This window comes from Mercenaria mercenaria, chromosome 5, assembly GCF_021730395.1.
Source record: "Mercenaria mercenaria strain notata chromosome 5, MADL_Memer_1, whole genome shotgun sequence".
In the NCBI taxonomy this organism is placed as follows: Eukaryota; Metazoa; Mollusca; class Bivalvia; order Venerida; family Veneridae; genus Mercenaria; species Mercenaria mercenaria.
The window spans coordinates 68410198-68422022 of record NC_069365.1 but is presented as its reverse complement, the minus strand read 5'-3'; the positions used below and the strand labels follow the sequence as shown (position 1 = coordinate 68422022).

The 11825-nt window shown below is 36.1% G+C and overlaps 1 protein-coding gene across 3 annotated transcripts in view; it reads left to right on the top strand.

Annotated features, from left to right (window-relative positions):
* The first annotated feature begins 271 nt into the window (after positions 1 to 271).
* LOC123557516 (CD109 antigen-like) overlaps positions 272 to 11825 on the top strand; it is a 42815-nt gene continuing 31261 nt past the window's right edge. For 2 of the 3 annotated variants that reach the window (XM_053543829.1, XM_045349015.2), the window contains exons 1-2: positions 272 to 404; positions 10156 to 10251. The gene's annotated coding sequence lies outside the window, so the exon portion shown is untranslated. The remainder of the gene's footprint in view (positions 405 to 10155; positions 10252 to 11825) is intronic. The other variant, XM_045349014.2, reaches the window with a different exon arrangement.

Below are 11825 nucleotides of genomic sequence, written 5' to 3'. Positions count from 1 at the left end.
GTCTTCCTCCACCATTAAAAGCTGACAGGTTGCCATATGGCCTTAACTGTGTCAAAGTGACGGTAAACCAAACAAACAAACAAACATAACCACAATTTATTCTTTATTCGACTTTTTCGTTCTTTCATATTGGCTTATTTGATTCAATGTTGATTTTTTTTTCTTCAAAGAAATACATCTCTGAATCGACAATATCGCCAACCTACGACGTCTTTAGAAATAGCAAACGTTTGAACGTTGCATCAACATGCACGTTTTCGGGGAAAATGCACGGTTCTCTCATAACAACGTGACGTAGGTAAACAATAATATGGCCGCCTGAGCAAGACCGGAATCCTAACTATGTATGTATAGCTCAAACTGACTTACCAAGCTTGTAACATGGTACGAGTTACTTGAATCAGGTAAGATTTAAATCTAAAGATTCATTTACTATTGAATTTCGAGTTGTCCATGCTGTCTGTGTACCGAGACCTTTCGAAATCGCTATCTGAACTGAAAAGTCACAAAGGAACATATATGGGACCCATATATGCACAATATCGGCAATATTACGATTCAAAATGTTTATTATAGTTCAAACGTCTTTTTTATCCAGTGACAAGCGAAGGATTTTTCAAAAAAGTAACCAACTTATTTTCATATTATTTCATAACTGAAAAAATTGGTCCACTTAATCATGAAGTGGTGCAAAATTAAGTATTGAGTATTCATTAATTGTTCCGCCTACTATGGATTGCCCACATTCAGGGAGGCGGAGCAACTGCATAAACAGGGACTGCATACAGGAAATAATGCGTCTATATAAATATTAAATTGTGTGGTTTTTTCCTCATTTTTATAATGCAAGCTGTACTTTCATAGTTCAAGATTTACCTTTCTGCACCTTTCACTCTTTGTAATAACTCCACGATTAAAAAACAGCATTGACCGGAAAGTGCACTAATTGTTGCCATTTATATATTGACAAATTTTCCTTTTGTTCATTAAATTCAAATGTAAACCGGAGGTCAATTAACCTCTACTAGCCTAAAAATAAACCAGAGTGCATAAAGTTAAACCTGCATATTATGTTTTCATTGAATAAGAATGTAATATTGTGGTCTACAAACTACTCGTTAAGTGAGTCGTTTGTTGACTGACGAAAGGGCGTTTTAACTATAAGTCGGTTATATATACACTTATCGGACATTCTAAGTTTGGCCTTCACTACGCTGCGTTCCGTTTCGGCAAACTTAATTGCATTAGAAAGTCAGTGAATGATCTATAACCTATACTTAGAGGGAGATCTTTTTCAAAATTTGACTGAAACGCCTTTTGCTAAAATATATATGCACTAAACTTACCTATTTTGCCCAGTGCGGGACGCCGCCTACGTAATCAGATAGGTTCCGTTTGAGATAGCTAACAAAAGATAAATTTGATGTATGACGTCAAATGGCCTTGTGCACAAATCACAGAGTTTAGTTTTTGGTGCAGTTTTTAATTATCTGACAGATAATTTACACATTTAAGTAGAACCTGTCATAGGAATTAATATAGTTTGGAAATATCCAGGAGCCAGGTACCATTAAAGGATCATAATCCTTTGTGTGTAATGTAGCTTCACGGGTTTTGTTTTAATATAAATTAGGTCCATTTCTTGATAAATCCTATTTCGATAATTCATTTCTTTTATATTTGCCGAAGCTCTGAATATTGATAATTGTAGAAGAGAATATTATTGAATTCGTTGTTTACGATTACCTCCCTTTATAGCCCCAACTCTAATAAGCTTTAGCTCATTTATGAAAGTCGTGATTTTCTAACCATGTAACATCTTAATCTCTTTTAATATAAAATTTGAAGCCTTAAGCCCTCTACAGACGGTAGGTTTTTGTTGTACAACACCAATTAAATTCAAGATGTACAGCCAAATATTATCGTGTGTATGATGCTATTCCTTGATTTCGTAAATCTTAAGTCTTGACTTACAGATTAGGACATGTTCTATTTCGTAAGTTTTGCCTTACGTACCACCCACGTTGACAAGCAACAAATTGGTAAATAATTAGTTGATAAGAGGCAAGTGAACGAAATTCCAGAAATCATTGCCCAAAAAATAAAAACAATCTGAATATAAAATGGCCTCTAATGCATAATGGAAAAAAGATGACACTGAAAAGTTAAATGATTTGAGCCGCGCCATGCGAAAACCAACATAGTGCGTTTCCGACCAGCATCCGCGCAGTCTGGTCCATGCTGTTCGCTAACGGTTTCTCTAATTGCAGTAGGCTTTGAAAGCAAACATCAATGATCCTGACCAGACTGCGCGGATGCACAGGCTGGTCTGCATCCATGCTGGTCGCAAAGCCACTATGTTGGTTTTCTCATGGCGTGGCTCATTTGTGTCATGCGTAATCAAATTCATGGGACATAAAAAGGTGAATATTATTTTTTATTATTAATAGTTACATTCTTTTCAGTACATGATGCACTATGTTTACTAGGTAAATCTCTGTGATCTATATGGGAATGGAATACTGTCTGTATGTGAAAAATGTACAATTTCAAAATTGTACATCTTTGAGATAATTAGTGTTGTACAACAAAAACCTACCGTCTGTAGAGGGCTTAATTACGGAACTTTAAGTATGTAGCTTCCGAATTCTAAACGAGTATTCACGTGTCGTCAAAATGGCATTGCGCAAGTCTGGCGGAAGACGCGAGCCAACAACCACCTGCATAAGAGAAATTAATCCCGGATATAGAATCTAGCAACATTTTCCATCGATCCGACATTCTCAGATTTTTAACTGTGTTTCAAAATGCTCAGTAAGAATAATGATTATTCATCTTAGTGAATGCTATTCAATTTCAAATCTACATAACGTAAATTTGCTGTATTTTTAGACTTTGCAAAATATTAAATTTTTATACGCACTCATTAAGTGTTGCACGTTTTTCATGGCCTATAAAAGAAAATTATGAGCCAACAAACGAAGGAAGACATAAATATAACGTTAAATGACTTTTACGATAAGAAGTATACAACAGTTGCGATTAATAAATCGTTACACAACGGTACTTAAAATTGTTTAGTTAAGAAATAATTTATAGCAAAACCGTGACTGTTAAACGTCGCTGCTCCCTCGTGAAATTATTACGCCGGACGTATGACCACCCATCGTGTATAAATAGTGTTCAATGGTGTTGGAAGCACGACTTACGTGATATTTTTTTAACGGGAAGGTGAAGTTAGATATCAGTCTACATTCTGCGCTGATAAAAAAGATGAAGAACTATTTCAGGAAAGTAAACGCCGATTTAAAACCTGTTTTAAACGTTACGGTAGTATTTGCTAAACGAAAGTGGTTTATAATGTAGCCCTGTTGAACAGTAAATTTCACAGAAACATATTTTTATCACGTTTTATTTGAATTCCTCACACGTGTGAAGAACTCGTGTAAATATTTCACAAAAATTCGCACGAATATGTCAAAAATTTGCGAAATTTACGTTTACCTGTAGTAAAGCGAAAACGTACATTTATCACACGTTTGACGTCGCAGGAGTGTAATAAAGCCATTAAATAAAAATGATAATACACTAGTGTAATAAAGCTTTGACGTCGACGTCATTTATAGTATCGGAGACGTTGGTCAAATTGTCTTGTTTATAACATATAGTAAAAGAAAGAAGATTTTTTATGTTTCGGCCGGAAAGGCTATCATGTGATAAAAAGAATATTACATTTGTGACTTTCCACATTGAATTGATTAAACTGGTTGAATAAAATTGATATAATGCTCGGCAGAGCCTCGCATTTTATTATTTTATTCAACTCGTTAAATAAATTCAGTATGAAAAGACACTCATGTAATATCCTCTATTTCAACCGTCAACGCAGAACAAACTACATGTGTGTCCATTGGTGTCCTCATTTTCTGCCACTGTACATGGTTTCATGACCCTAGGTGAACTTATTTTGCAACATAAACGTTTAAGCATTTAATGTGTATTTTCAGTTAAGTCAACGACCATAACTCTCGTCTGGACATAGAAATCCCAAATATGTCATTAATGCATATTTTTGACTAAATTAAGGGCCATTACTCTGGTCTGTCAGACAGAAATTTCAAACAAAAACCTATGTGCACAACTTCAGATGCTGAATAATACGCAAACTATGTTTCATAATCCTAAGTCAAATATATTTTAAGGTACGTGCGACACGAACTTTCATGCCCTTTTATGCATATTTTTCGACTAAGTCAAGGGTCATAACTCAGGTAGAACTTATTCAATTCTCAAACAAAACCTCAGGTGCACAACATCACATGCTGAATAATATTCTGATAATGTTCCATAATTCTCGGCCAAGTTCTTGTTGAGATACATGCGTCACTAACTTTCAGGCCCTTTAGACATATTTTTGTCTAAGTCAAGGGCAGAAGCTCTGGTCTGGCTGTGTGAAACCCCAAAGAATACACCAAGGGCACAATTTCACATGCTGAATGACATCATGTGAGATTTGATTCTCATTGTCAAATACTTTTTGAGATATGCACGACAAAAATTCTGATGGACGAACTGACAGACGGACGGACAAGGGCAACTCTAAGTGTCCCCCTCCCTCCGACTCCAAAAAAACAACAACAAAGATATGGGAAAGGGTGAGTAAGCGATTGTTTAGACGTACGTGCATTGTGCCTTAAAAAGGATGTCTCAATCCCCGCCAGCCTTCAACACACCCGCGCAAACATTGTTCTTTCTAAACGCCATTTCCTGCATTTTTGGGCATCCAACAAGGACTAACATTAATAAAGCAGTGTGATTACAAAATCAAAGTGCCGACATTTGCATACATGTTTCGAAGCGGCAATATATAGGACGTGGCAATTCAGTTTAATTGTCTGTATTATTTAATTTTGGGCATTTCATTCAACCAGAGAGACGAATTTAGTTTCCGTAAGGATCGTTGTTTGTTTACAATAGATTGTGTCGATATTTGCATGGATAGGGGCAAGAACAGTAAAAGTACACCGCCCCCTTTTTATCCACCATACTGCCTTAAGAATGACCTTGGTGCAATAGGAATATCCATCAGGTAATCGGTGGGGCTTGCAGGCTACAACTCCAAGTTAATCAGCGTGAAGTTGGCAGTACAGCAGTAGCAGCAGTAGGAGCAGTTAACTGCTGCTACTGCCAGCAGTTACAGCAGTTAACTGCTCCTACTGCCAGCAGTTACAGCAGTTAACTGCTGCTACTGCCAGCAGTTACAACAGTTAACTGTTCATACTGCCAGCAGTTACAGCAGTTTAATGCGTATCGCAGTCAACTTCCAGCAGTGACAGCAATTCATCGTTTGTACTAACACCAGTTAACTGCTACCACTGCCAGCAGTTACAGCAGTTTATTGCGTATCGCAGTCAACTTCCAGCAGTGACAGCAATTTATCGTGTGTACTAACACCAGTTAACTGCTGCCACTGCCAGCAGTTACAACAGTTAATAAAGCTGTATTACCAGTTAGGTGATGCGAATGACATAATACAGATGTATAATAGGCCGTCAAACCTACCCTTCACACATACATTTGTCCGTATCGTATACTGAAGCGTTCTTAATCTATTTCTATCTTCAAACTTGTAAACGAAGTCCCGTGCGCGTTCAGTTGTTCTTATTAAATTTAATGTTATTGGATCGCGCAAGTGCAACGTCCAAGGATATTCATTTTTTTTGTTACAAAATTACTCAATGGTCTTTTCTTTTACGGACAAAAACTTGTTATGTTCTGTTGCCAAGTGTTATGTGCAATGATTTTACATCTGTGCTTCTTCCACGATAATGAGGCGGGAAAAGTGCCGAGTCGGGATTCGAACACTCCTCAGCCCGTTACAGATGTTATCGCCAGCAGGTAAATGATGTTTCTACGACATGCTTTATCATTTCTTTGTGTATGTCACTGCCAGCAGTTACATATTGTCACTTACTACAGTTTCAGCTGTTTTCTATATGTTTTTGACAGCTGTTAAAATATACGAATTTTTGAGTTTTCTATATTTCCTATAAACATTATATTATATAATGATAGCAGTTAAATGACGATATCTGGTATCAGTGTCAGATAAATGTTACTGTCAATAGTTAAAAGTTGTTTCTGCGATTACCTTCATCAGTTTCATGTATATGTTATTACAGGTAGTTAAATGATATTTTTAAGAGCAGGATATGCAACACCCAGCAATAATACAGTATTACTAAGAGCAGTTTCGTCATTTTTCTTACTATTTTACTCTCAGCAGTTAAATAGCTTATAAGAACGTTTATTTGAACAGTTGATCAGGTTTTTATGTCTGTTATTGCTAGCAGTTAACTGGTATATACGAGCAGTTTAAAATTCTCATATAAATTATGTAAGACCAGCAGTCTCAATTATGTTTGTGCCAGCAGTTAAGTGGTCTATGAGAGCTGTTTACCAGACTTCTGTTACTTCAAGCAGTGTAATGACCAATGAAAGCAGTTTCCAACTTTTCTTGTGTTACTGTCAGCAGTCAAATGGTTTAAAAGAGCAGTTTATCAGTTTTCTAAGCGTAACTACCAGCGGTTAAATATTTTATGAAAGTGATTTACCAGGTTCCTGTGACTGCTAGCACTAAAATCGTTTATGACAGCAATTAACAAGGTTCTTGTTACTGCCAACAAGAGCAATAAACAAGTTTCGTATATATTTCTGGTGTATTTACCGCTGAAAGAAAGCCACTCCAACCACACTCCGACCTGATTTTTTAAAAACAAGAGTTTTCCGGCAAACACCGCCCGGCCTGAAACCAACTTTGAGACCCGCTCGCGAGTAAACAAGAGTTTTCCCGGAATAGCCACTATGCTGGCCCCCCATAGACCGCCACCCTCTACAACGGCCACCCGGTCTCAACCCTAGATAAAGGTCCCGTAGGGACCTCCTATTAACTGCTGGAACGATTTTAGGCCACCACCGACCCACCCCCGCCTCACACCTCGACCCGGGTTCCTCCCAAACAAGAGTTTTCCCGGAATGGCGGCCACCCGTGCCTGGTGGGGGACAACCCTCTCTACAACGGCCACCCGGTCCGATCCGCTAATAAATGTCTGGGGCGGAGCTGGGGACCCCCAAACTTTCCTCTTTCTTAAATCTACCTTGTGCGAAGTATTGATACATAAATCTAGTTTCATTCTACTTGTCTATACGGAGCCAGGAAATCCGATTTTATCGCAAGCAACTTTTTGTCAATATTTATTCATATCTTCACTTCAGTAATCATTAAAGATAATCCAATGAATATTTATGCCTATAAAATACATTTATTCATTTTATTAAGAAAACGTACCCGGGCCACTTACGAAACCATTCACATGTAACTGTCTGGAAAATCGCGATTTTTCTACTTTCGTTTTCATAACGAGTAAATCAGGGGAATTAATTACATCAAACTTGTTGAAACATACTTTACCATGTGCGTAGGAGCATGGGTGTGGGGACAGGGAGCGCATCCCTCTGTAAAATAACAGTAAATAAAGGGAAAATGGCAATATGAGACAGCATTTTGATGTACTGATATGAATGTCTATTGTAAAGAAAGGGAAACAAAATATCTAATGTCAGTAACATAAACTAGTGTAACAACTTATTAACTGCTGTAACTGCTGGCAGTAGTAGCAGTTAACTGCTGTAACTGCTGGCAGTAGTAGTAGCAGTTAACTGCTACTACTGCTGCTACTGCTGTACTGCCAACTTCACGCCGATTACAAGTTATAGAAGTTTTACAGTCGACGTTGAGATGTTATAGATATATCGGCTTACTGTTTATGTCCGTCCAGAGTTTGAATCCTCCGTCGTCGCGTATATTTCTATTCAATAACAAATCATCTACTGTCCAATGTTTGAATTTGCACTGTTTTTATCCATTCGTCTGGCAAAATGCGATTTATTTACTTGCGTTTATTTGATGAAGGAGCGAGCGTTGACAGCTAGAAAACAAATGTGTTTACTGAGACACTGTTTTTAATCTACACATGGTACATATATCAGTTACGTACACTTATTCCTCTCCTTGTGGCTATAACATCTTTTTTAACAGATTAGTTCAATACAACACAGCATTGTACTGTTTGGGACGTGTGGTAACATAACCATGGGAGTATGAAAGCAATCACCCTTTTTTTACACGGGATACCTAAGCGAAACATGTCGAGTCTGCCAGTGCGAATTTGACCTATATTAGACTCTAGCATTGAGCTTGTGTCTCAGCCGTTATGAAAATTATTTGAAAATTATTTGAAGCATAATGAAGTTTTAAGCCGGACAAAAAAACGGACAAAATGGACAGACTAATATACATTCACCGAACCGTCCGTGCGACGACGATGGCAAGCGGACCACAAACGAGTTGCCAAAATTTTCATTTGTAAGATAGAAACAGGGGAGTCATGATGGTCCTTAATCGCTCACATAAACTGTGGTACCTGTATGTGCTTTAGCATTATAGACCTGTACAATTATTTCTAACAATAACACAAATATGAAGGTCACAGTCATTTAATGGCTTTCTGTCATCCCGAATTAATTGTTAGATCAAGGGCGCTTAACACCACTATTTAGTATTTGTGAACTTATCAAGCATTTAACTAATAATAATGATAATTATAAAAATAAATAATAATCTATCTTGACTGAAATCACAGTTATAGCGGCATACATAATTTATGCGAATGTTGTTTAGACTGGTACTAATAAAAGTCTTTAACCTGCTAAACTCCTAAAATGGACCAGTCTATCATTCAATTTTGGCAGTGCTACCTTTTATTCAGAGGGGTGTTGACTGAAAATTTACTGACTGAATTGCGAACAGAGCAGATCATGATCATACTGCAAGGATGTGCAGGCTAATTATGGTCTGCACTGGTTGCAAAGGCAGTATCACTTGCCTTCAGCAGGCTAAAGATTAAGTATTTACGAGATCAAAATATGGAATCCTGATGGTGCATTTAAATTGCCGCAAAGTAGCCTTCGCTTTTTTGGTCGGTCTGTCCGAAAATCGAGCTTTATATACCATTTTTATACATTCACATTCTACAAAAAGATAAAAATATCAACAGACTGGTAATGATTGAATCTACTCTAGTGTGTTGACAGTAGGTAATGTAATGAATATTTGCTAATTCAAGGACTGTAACTCTGGGTAAAACGGTACGATAATGTTCTTTCACCAGTCAAAGCCTCAACGTTGTTTGTATCAGCATATGCAATGGTTCACTTTCTTCTCTGTTCAACTGACAAAACAAATCAAGGCATGTAAGAATTTATGTTTTGCGGTTTATTAAAATATAACCATGTTTCATATACTATGATTTCATATTGAAACTGCCAACTATAATTTTGCTAGATATACCCTTGGTCGCGGGAAAATATGAATTATAAATAGTTGAAAGTTTGTATCAAAATTGTTCATCTTATTAGGTATATAAAACACTAGAACAGGCGTATTTAGTGCGACATTATGACATTTGACGTGATGGTGTACAAATAAAATGAATAATTTTGCTCAAAGTCATGATTTCAAAGCAGTCAAAAATATGTTGATTTGCGCGTGCTTTAAACTCACTAAAACATCGAATCGAAACAAAGCGCGTGGGTGTACTTCCGTAAACAGGGATGACGTCATGACGAATAAGAACAGAGTCTTGTTTAGATTATTCCATCTTATGTTAAACTTTATGGTTATGTTGAAACTAACCACCGAAAAACATGAATATTTTTTTAAATAAACATTGGCACATCTCGACATGGTACGTTTAACCATTTTCGTGAATGAGATTTCATTTTTCACACCACATGCATGAATCATATGTTTATAAACTGTTTCAAACAGCGCGTACATTTACAGTTTTATGTCAATGTCAAGTTTAGTTGATTAATAGGAATACTTACATTTATGGCTTACGTTACCGTTTAACGTCGAAAATATTTACTCAGGCGTGAACATCGTACATTCATATAAGTATTAAACCGTTTTCCCTGACAACGTTAATGCAGTTACATTCAAATCATTTCAATTAAATTTGCATAATATTTCTTTGATACGTGTGTGGACCTGAATAAAAATATCGTGTAGAAAAATAAGTCTTGCCTTTTCAGGTGTTTAACATTACAATTAAATCAATTATATGGTGGAAAGAAAGACAAGTTCAGACGTAAGGTCTATTTGATTTACCGACTAAGTTGCGGAAAAGGGTAAGTTTCAAACTTTTAAGATAATTTTGTGTTTAAGGTTTAAACGTTGTATTTTTTTTTCTTTAATATTGTTGTTTTTCTTTTTCCTTTTTATTTCTAATTATGTTTATTGAGTTTTATTTTATGTTTTTCGGTGGTTTATCGAAATATAACGGTGAATTATATCCTGATAAACTCACTGGCCACTCAGTGAAAATTATCAAATCTGATACCCGGATTAACGTCAAAAAGTTTACCGAGCATACTGAAAGCCGGAAACAATATGACGATGACGTCGTTAAAATGACGTCATCTTTGCGATGCTTCCTGATAAAATTTCCCGCAAATTTCGACATTTTATTGAAATAAACACAACAAAAGTAGAGTTTTAGACATAAAATAAACAGAAAAATTGTTGGTATCGATGTAATATCACGGTAATTTCACTCGTGAACACCAAAAGTTGTTATTTTCACTCGTGGCTGCGCCACTCGTGAAAATATCACTTTTGGTGCACACTCGGTGAAATTATAACGTGATATTACACCGAAACCAACAATTATCCTCTATTTATTTTTTTTTATTTTTCATTGACTAAAAATCTTAATGTGAATGTTATACTATTATTAAATTGCTTATAGTCGGTATAAATGGCATTTTTTAACATACACGCTCGATTTTGTCTTTTTTAAAAAAAAAAGATATTTAATGAGTTTTCTCCGTAAATCATGTTGCGTTTAATCAATTTCTATATTGTACAAAATAAGTTGATTAGAATGTGCAGAATGCTCTTAGTAAATATATAGAAAATCGAGCGCCCGCTCCGGCAACTAAACATTATTAAGACTGACATAAGAGTCCTGTTTATGAGTGTATTACATCTGACAAGCTAAAGGACCAAGGGAACTTCTGGCATTGGAGCGTCTTCTGTATATTGCACTATGACCTTACTTACACAACTAGTAGTTCTCTTGAAGAATCGCTTATATGTGTGTTTGTGTATATAAAAGCTTGCTTATAGTCGCCACCGGTAATCTATATTGGCACCCATATATTGGACTCTTATTCCGTTGTTGGTAATTTTTAGTTGGAGGAGCGGGGGCTAGATCCCACGTCCCCTGGTTTCCTAGTCAGACAATGTTACCATTGGACCACTGCGTCCGTTCTCCTTATATGAATTACCGCTGATGGCTGTAAATAAGCTGTCTACGCGTCATACATAAGACTATAAACAGATTATAAACAACTTTTTTCCTTTTCTCAGATAAGAAAAAGACGACAAAGTCCCAAGTTTCCTTCGAAAATGATTATTTTTCATATAATAGTAACTCAAAATATAGATCTATCAGCAGTTTTAACAAACAAGGCACTTCACCAAGGAAAAGGGAGATATCATTTGTAAATTCCCAAGAACGTGAACATTCCATCATCATAAATTATGAATTATGTATTAATTATTATCATGCATAAATTTTACGCGCATTTAATATGCATTTTTAAGTTTTTACATTTTTTTAAACAAGCAGTATAAATAATTGTGTCATCAGTAAAAATGTAATGTTTTAGAAATTTTCGACAGTTAGTTTAGTTGAAGA